This window comes from Neovison vison, chromosome 1 (genome assembly GCF_020171115.1).
Source record: "Neovison vison isolate M4711 chromosome 1, ASM_NN_V1, whole genome shotgun sequence".
NCBI lineage: Eukaryota > Metazoa > Chordata > Mammalia > Carnivora > Mustelidae > Neogale > Neogale vison.
Genome location: NC_058091.1, coordinates 184302098 through 184311325, shown reverse-complemented (window position 1 = coordinate 184311325; position 9228 = coordinate 184302098).

Sequence of the window (9228 nt, the reverse complement as noted above, 5' to 3'; positions counted from 1 at the left end):
TTGGTATTTGTTTTTTGCAACTGAGATTGTGGAGGATATTCACCCTCAGTTTGATTTCTTCATCTTTTGGGACATGAAAGACTACTCTGCCAGCTCTTTAAAAAACAGGTTTGAATTAATTATTTTCAATAATATATAAGCAAACAAAATCCCCTTGGCAGCAATTCACATTGCATTAGAATTTGAGTGATACTTTGGCATTTCTGCTTTCTCTTCTTTTCCGGATAATTGCACAGTTCTCTTGCTCTCTCTAAACTGGATGTGTAATGTCTTCTTTCTTTTGAAAAGTCCTTGAGTATCATTAATGTGATAAACCAAGTTGTATAGCAGTAACAAAAACTTGTGATACTATGAGTCTTTTGCAATGTTACCTCAGCTAAAAGAGGTATCTGTGTGTGTGTGTGTGTGTTTAAGTTGTTTTTGTCTAGTGTTTCAAATGTTTTCAGCAAATTGTGTAATATGAAAAGTTTCAATAAAATGTTGAAATAAAAACTATTTTTCTCTTACTCATGCTAGAGTGCTACTCAGGCCCTTGGTAAAAGAAATGTTTTATTTTTGTAGGTAGGAATGAAGATCAGGAAAAATATATGAAGTTAAACTTTTTTCCCCACCATTTAAAAAAATTTTTTTAATTTTTTAAAAATTAAAAAAAAATTTTAAATTTTGTCTCACAAAACAAGTCACCTACTTTCTAAAATAAGGTTTCACGTGCATTATATTTTGTAGAAGTCTTTCACATTCCCATATTTACTCCTCACAGCAGCCCTCAGGCATTTTCTGAGTAGTTTTGTTTAGGGAAGAAATCAGATAACAGGGAGGTTGTGACTTGTCCAGTGTTAAGTAACTAGGGGAGTGATGCCAGCAAGATGGCAAGTGGGCAGTTCCAAACTTCTGCCCTCCATAGAAACTTAGAAAAAAATAACCAGAAAGTCAGAACCAACTTTGTCAGAACTCTACACAACAAGTTTACAGCAACCAAGTGAATGCAGAATCAAGAAAAATGCAACTTAATGGTAGGGAAACCTTTGTGGGGTTTTTACTTGCCTTTGCCCCCACTGCCTTCCTGGCATCTGTGGTACCCCATGTGCCACCGTGGGACATGGTCCTTGACTCTGGAAGGGATAGAGGAGATATTATTTGCAAGTTAGTGTGTTTATGTGTACTAACTTCTCTAGGGGATACCTAAAAAACTAATGCAAAGTGCTCATTTGTTTTCCCTAACTGGAGTTCTACTCAGGCTTAGAAAAATGGTAAGCATTTCTTGAAAACACTGTAAAGTGATCAGAAAAACCTCAGCCACTTAGGGCAAAGAATGACGGTCGGGACATACAAGAGACTGAAGCCAGAGAGAGAGCTGCTCTGGGGAATCAGGGCATTCAAAAGTCATCATGCATATTAGGGAATTTAGAAAGCTATGCACATGTATGCTCAGAAGAGAGCTCATCTCAGCTTTCATTACTGCTGAGCTCTAAGCTCAGTGCAAACAGGAAGGAAGGGTGAGGCAGAGTTGTAAACAGCCTGGCTAAGTGTTAAAGGGATGCTCCAACACAGCCAATCCACAAAGTAAAGCAAATATCTAAAGCCAGAAATCGAACCTAGTCTTCTATCTAGTTCAGTGTCCCACCACAATGGGACCCCTCAAAGTCAGGGACAGATGCTCTAACAATATCTGCTCTTCAGGAAAAAAACAATAGCTTACATTTTCAAGCACTTACTATAATAGCTGATCATTAATAACTTAAATGTGTTATTTTGATAATTCCCTGCAGCAATCTCATAAAATAGATCTAACAGTATCCTCATTTTATAAATGCAGGAACTGTAGCTGGGAGTTTAAGAGCATTGTCCAACCAGGATCACACATAGTAAGAACAAGAGCTAGGATTGGGCCCAGGACTTGCTCAATTCTTGCCCTCCTTGGCTGGTCACCAGGCTAAATAAAGTTTGCCTTGCTTTAAAGAGTGACATCCAAAAGAAGGACCAAAGGACACCACTGTTCTCATTAATCGAATTGCTTCTCAGCTTAATCTGTCCTGGGTCTACAGTGGAAGAGGTCTTTGGGAGATCCTCACCATCTCCCTCCCTCCTCAGGTTGGAAACCTCTTTTCCCTCTCTCTTTCAGCTCCTGTAGCCTCTTTTTTTTTTCTTTTTTTTTTTAATTTCTACTTTTTAACCCAGTGCTATCCAATTATACTTTGTGTTTTTTTTAATTAACATATAATGCATTACTTGCTTCAGGCTACAGGTCTGTGAGTCATCAATCTTACACAATTCACAGCACTCACCATAGCACCTACCTTCCCCAATGTCCATCACCCAGCCACCCCACCCCTCCCACCCCTATCCACTCCAGCAACCCTGTTTGTTTCCTGAGACCAAGAGCCTCTTAAGGTTTCTCTCCCTCTCTGGTTTCATCTTGCTTCATTTGCTCCCTCCCTTCCCCTTTGATCCTCTGTTTTGTTTCTCATATTCTTCAAATCAGTGAGGACATATAATAATTATCGCTCTCTGATTGAATTATTTCGCTTAGCATAATACCCCCCAGTTCCATCCATGTAGTTGCAAATGGCAACATTTAGATCTTTTTGAAGGCTGCATAATATTTCATTGTATATATACACCACATCTTCTTTTTCCATTCATATGTTGATGGTCATCTGGCTATTTCCATAATTTGGCTATTGTGGACATTGCTGCTATTAAAATTGGGGTGCATCTGTCCCTTCAGATCACTACATTTGTATCTTTAGGGTAAATACCCAGTAGTGTGATTGCTGGGTCATACAGTAGCTCTATTTTCAACTTTTTGAGGAACCTCCATGCTGTTTTCCAGAGTGGCTACACCAGTTTACATTCCTACCAAGAGTGCAGGAGGGTTCCCCTTTCTCCCCACCCTTGCTACCATCTGTCATTTCCTGACTTGTTCATTTTAGCCATTCTGACTGGTGAGAAGAGGTATCTCATTGTGGTTTTGATTTGTATTTCCCTGATGTTGAGTGATGTTGAGCACTTTTTCATGTGTCTGTTGGCCACTTGAATGTCTTCTTTGCAGAAATGTCTGTTCATATCTTCTGCCATTTCTTGATTGGATTAGATAGCCCTTTATCTGATACATCATTTGCAAATATCTTCTCCCAGTCTGTTGGTTGTCTTTTGATTTTGGTGACTGTTTCCTTTGCTGTGCAAAAGCTTTTGATCATGATGAAGTCCCAGTAGTTCACTTTTGTCCTTGCTTTCCTTGTTTCTAGGAAGAAACTGCTGTGGCTGAGGTTGAAGAGTTTGCTGCCTGTGTTCTCCTCAAGGATTTGGATGGGTTCCTGTCTCACACTGAGGTCTTTCAACCATTTTGAGTCTATTTTTGTGTATGGTGTAAGGAAATAGTCTGGTTTCATTCTTCTCCATATGGCTGTCCGATGTTCCCAACACCATTTATTGAAGAGACTGTCTTTATTCCATTGTACATTCTTTCCTGCTTTGTCAAAGATTAGGAGACACATTGATCTATGTGTCTGTTTTTGTCCCAGTACCATACTGTCTTGACGATTACAGCTTTGTAATAGAGCTTGAAGATTGGAATTGTGATGCCACCAATTTTGGTTTTCTTTTTCAACATTCTTCTATTTGGGGTCTTTTCTGGTTCCATATACATTTTAGGATTATTTGTTCCATTTCATTGAAAAATGCCTATTTTAATAGGGATTGCATTGAATGCGTAGATTGGTCTAGGTAGCATAGATATTTTCACAATATTTGTTCTTCCCGTCCATGAGCATGGAATGCTTTTACATTTATTTGTGCTTTCCTCAATTTCTTCCATGAGTATTCTATAATTTTTTGAGTACAGATTCTTTGCCTCTTTGGTTAGATTTATTCCTAAGCATCTTATGGTTTGGGGTACAACTGTAAATGGAATCAACCTTCCTTTTGTCTTATTTTTAGTGTATAGAAATGCAACTGATTTCTGTGCATTGATTTTACATCCTGACACTTTACTGAATTCCTGTGTGAGTTCTAGCAGTTTTGGAGTGGAGTGTTTTGGGTTTTCTGCATAAAGTATCACATCATCTGTAAAGAGTGAGACCTTGACTATTTCTATGCCAATTCTAATGCCTTTTATTTCTTTTTGCTGTCTGACTGCTGAGGTTAGGACTTCTAGCACTATGTTGAATAGCAATGGTGATAGTGGACCTCCCTTCTGTGTTCCTGACCTTAGGGGAAAAGCTCTCAGTTTTTCCCCATTGAGAATGATATTTGCTATGGGTTTTTCATTGGCAGCCTTTATGATATTGAGGTATATAACCTCTATGCCTACACTATGAAGAGTTTTGATCAAGAAAGGATGCTGTACTTTGTCAATTTTTTTTTTTTATCTATCGAGTGTATCGTATTGTTCTTGTTTTTTCTTTTATTAATGTATTATATCACATCAATTGAGTTGCAGATGTTGAAGCAAACTTGCATCCCAGAAATAAATCCCACTTGGTCATGGTAAATAATCTTTTTAATGTATTGTTGGATCCCATTGCCTAGTATTTTGATGAGAATTTTTGCATCCATATTTATCAGGGATATTGGTCTATAATTAATTCTCTTTTTTGTTGGGGTCCTTGTTTTGTGATCAAGGGATCAAGGTTTTGGGATCAAGGTAATGCTGGCCTCATCAAATGAGTTTGGAAGTTTTCCTTCCTTTCTATTCTTTGGAACAGTTTCAGGAGAATAGGTATTAATTATTCTTTAAATGTTTGGTAGAATTCCCCTGGGAAACCATCTGGCCCTTGGTTCTTGTTTGTTGGGATATTTTTGATGACTGCTTCAATCTCCTTACTGGTTATGGGTCTGTTCAGGTTTTTTATTTCTTCCTGGTTCAGTTCTGGTAGTTTATAAGTCTCTAGGTAAAAATGCATGCATATCTTCCAGATTGTCAAATTTGCTGGCATATCATTGCTCATAATACATTCTTATAATTGTTTGTTTTCCTCTGGAGTGGGTTGTGATCTCTCCTCTTTCATTCATGATTTTATTAATTTCAGTCCTTTCTCTTTTCTTTTTGATAAGTCTGGCCAGGGATTTATCACTCTTATTAATTCTTTCAAAGAACAAGCTCCTAGTTTCTTTGATCTATTCTACTGTTCTTTTGGTTTCTCTTTCATTGATTTCTGCTCTGATCTTTTTTTTTTTTTTTTTATTTGAGAGAGAGAGACAGTGAGAGAGAGAATGAGCGAGGAGAAGGTCAGAGAGCGAAGCAGACTCCCCATGGAGCTGGGAGCCTGATGTGGGACTCGATCCCGGGACTCCAGGATCACGCCCTGAGCCGGAGGCAGTCGTTTTAACCAACTGCGCCACCCAGGCGTCCCTCTGCTCTGATCTTTATGATTTCTCTTCTCCTGCTGGGCTTAGGCTTTCTTTGCTGTTCTTTCTCCAGCTCCTTTAAGTGTAGGGTTAGGTTGTATACTTGAGACCTTTCTTGTTTCTTAAGAAATGCTTGTATCACTATATACTTTCCTCACATCACTCCATTTGCTGCATCCCAAAGATTTTGAACAGTTGTGTTTTCATTTTCATTTGTTTCCATGAATTTTTTCAATTCTTCTTTAATTTCCTGGCTGACCCATTTATTCTTTAGTAGGATGCTTTTAGCCTCCATGTATTTGAGTTCTTTCCAACTTTCCTCTTGTGGTTGAGCTCCAGTTTCAAAGCATTGTGGCCTGAAAATATGCAGGGAATGATCCCAACCTTTTCTTACTGTTTGAGACCTGATTTGTGACCTAGGATGTGATCTATCCTGGAGAATGTTTCATATGCACTATTGAAGAATGTGTAGTCTGTTGTTTGGGGATGGAATGTTCCGAATATATCTGTGATGTCCATCTGATCCAGTGTGTCATTTAAAGCCTTTATTTCCTTGTTGATCTTTTGCTCAGATGATCTGTCCATTTTGGGGGGGGGTGTTAAAATCCCCTACTGTTCTTTTATTATTGTCAATGTGTTTCTTTGATTTTGTTATTAATTGGTTTATATAGTTGGCTTCTCCCATTTTCAGGGCATAGATATTTAAAATTGTTAGATCTTCTTGTTAGACAGACCCTTCTTGTTGGACATGAAAAAGTGTCCTTCCTCATCTCCTATTATAATCTTTGGTTAAATTCTAATATATTTTATATAAGGATTGCCATCCCAGCTTTCTTTTGATGTCCATTAGCATGGTAAATTGTTTCTGTGTCCTTACTTTATTTTTTTAAATATTTTATTTATTTATTTGACAGAAAGAGATCACAAGTAGGCAGAGAGGCAGGCAAAGCGAGAGAGGGAGAAGCAGGCTCTCTGCTGAGCAGAGAACCCAATGCAGGGCTGGGTCCCAGGACCCTGGGATTATGACCTGAACCGAAGGCAGAGGCTTAACCCACTGAACCACCCAGGTGCCCCAAAAGCCTCCATTTTTTATTGTAATAGCTTTTTTTATTTCAACTTGGTTAGATTTTAGTTCTTTTATTTCTCCAGAAAAGAGCTCTGTACTACCTTCTATGCTTTTTCCAAGCCCTGCTAGTATCTTTATAATCATCATTCTGAACTCTAGTTCTGACATTTTACCAATGTCCATATTGATTAGGTCCTTGGCAGTCAATACTGCCTTTTTTTTTTTTTGAGTTGAGTTTTTCCATTTTGTCTTTTTGTCCAGAGAAGAATAGATGAATGAGAATAGATGAATGAGAGAACAAAATGTTAAAAGTCTAATGACAATCCCAGAAAAAAATACACTAAGTAAATCAGAAGAGACTACAACTAGGGTAAAAGAAAGGACTAAAAAAAAAAAAAATGATCAAGCTGGTGAATAAGACAGAGATACACACTAGATTTTGGGTGTATTTTGGTCTGTTAGAAGAAACTAACTCCCAAAATTTTAAAGAAAAAAAAAATATACAAAAATAAGGGTAAATATGATGAAGGGATGGACTGTGACTGTAAAGATGAAATTTTTAAAAAGACTTTAAAAAAGAATTTGATTAAGAAGCTGGTTGAAAAAATTTTAAAAAAAAAGAAAATAAAAAGGAGAGAATGTGATCCTGTGGGAGACTAGAACAAACCCATACACTAGATTTAGGGTGTATTTTGGGCTATTTGAAGAAACTGTATCCCAATTTTAAAGAAAGAAAAACTTATATATATACAAAAAATAAAGTTAAATAAAACAAAGGGATAGAATATGACTATAAAAATGGAAATTAAAAAAGATTTTTTAAAAAAAGCCATTGATAAGATGTTGGTTAAAATAAGAAAGAGGAAATTTTTTTTAAAAAAGAAAGACAATTTTAAAAATTTAACTTTGATGGATGCATTCCTGGAAAAATATAAACTACCAAAATTGAACCAGGAAGAAATCAAAAACCTGAATAGACCAATATCTAATAATGAGATTAAATCAGTGATCAAAAACCTCCCAAAAAACAAGAGCCCAGGACCTGACGGATTCCCTGGGGAATTCTACCAAACCTTCAAAGAAGAAATAACACCTATTCTCCTGAAGCTGTTTCAAAAAATTGAAGGAGAAGGAAAACTTCCAGACACTTTCTATGAAGCCAGCATTACCCTGATCCCCAAACCAGGCAAGGACCCTACCAAAAAGGAGAATTTCAGACCAATATCACTGATGAATATGGATGCTAAGATTCTCAACAAGATCCTAGCCAACAGGATCCAACAGCACATTAAAAAGATTATCCACCATGATCAGGTGGGATTCATCCCTGGGCTACAAGGATGGTTCAACATTCGCAAATCAATCAATGTGATACAACAAATTAATATGAGAAGAGAGAAGAACCACGTGGTACTCTCAATTGATGCAGAAAAAGCATTTGACAAAATCCAGCATCCGTTCCTGATTAAAACGCTTCAAAGTATAGGGATAGAGGGAACATTCCCGAACCTCATCAGATCTATCTATGAAAGATCCACAGCAAATATCATCCTCAATGGGAAAAAGCTTGCAGCCTTCCCATTGAGATCAGGAACAAGACAAGGATGCCCACTTTCACCACTCTTGTTCAACATAGTATTAGAAGTCCTAGCAACAGCAATCAGACAACAGAGAGAAATAAAAGGTATCCAAATTGGTAATGAAGAAGTCAAACTCTCTCTCTTTGCAGATGACATGATTCTTTATATGGAAAACCCAAAAGACTCCACCCCCAAACTACTAGAACTCATACAGCAATTCAGCAACGTGGCAGGATACGAAGTCAATGTGCAGAAATCAGTGGCTTTCTTATACACTAACAATGAAAATACAGAAAGGGAAATTAGAGAATCGATTCCATTTACTATAGCACCAAGAACCATAAGATACCTGGGAATAAACCTAACCAAAGAGGTAAAGGATCTCTACTCGAGGAACTACAGAACACTCATGAAAGAAATTGAAGAAGACACAAATAGATGGAAGACTATTCCATGCTCTTGGATCAGAAGAATAAACATTGTTAAAATGTCTATACTGCCTAGAGCAATCTATACTTTTAATGCCATTCCGATCAAAATTCCACCGGCATTCTTCAAGGAGCTGGAGCAAATAATCCTAAAATTTGTATGGAATCAGAAGAGACCCCGAATCGCTAAGGAAATGTTGAAAAACAAAAAAAAAGCTGGCGGCATCACCTTACCTGATTTCAAGCTTTATTATAAAGCTGTGATCACCAAGACAGCATGGTACTGGCATAAAAACAGACACATAGACCAGTGGAACAGAGTAGAGAGCCCAGATATGGACCCTCAACTCTATGGTCAATTAATCTTTGACAAAACAGGAAAAAATATACAGTGGAAAAAAGACAGTCTCTTCAATAAATGGTGCTGGGAAAACTGGACAGCTATATGTAGAAGAATGAAACTCAACCATTCTCTTACACCATACACAAAGATCAACTCAAAATTGATAAAAGGCCTCAACGTGAGACAGGAATCCATCAGAATCCTAGAGGAGAACATAGGCAGTCATCTCTTTGATATCAGCCACAGCAACTTCTTTCAAGATACGTCTCCAAAGGCAAAGGAAACAAAAGCGAAAATAAACTTCTGGGACTTCATCAAAATCAAAAGCTTCTGCACAGCAAAGGAAACAGTCAAGAAAACAAAGAGGCAACCCACGGAATGGGAGAAGATATTTTCACATGACAGTACAGACAAAAGGTTGATATCCAGGATCTATAAAGAACTCCTCAAACTCAACACACA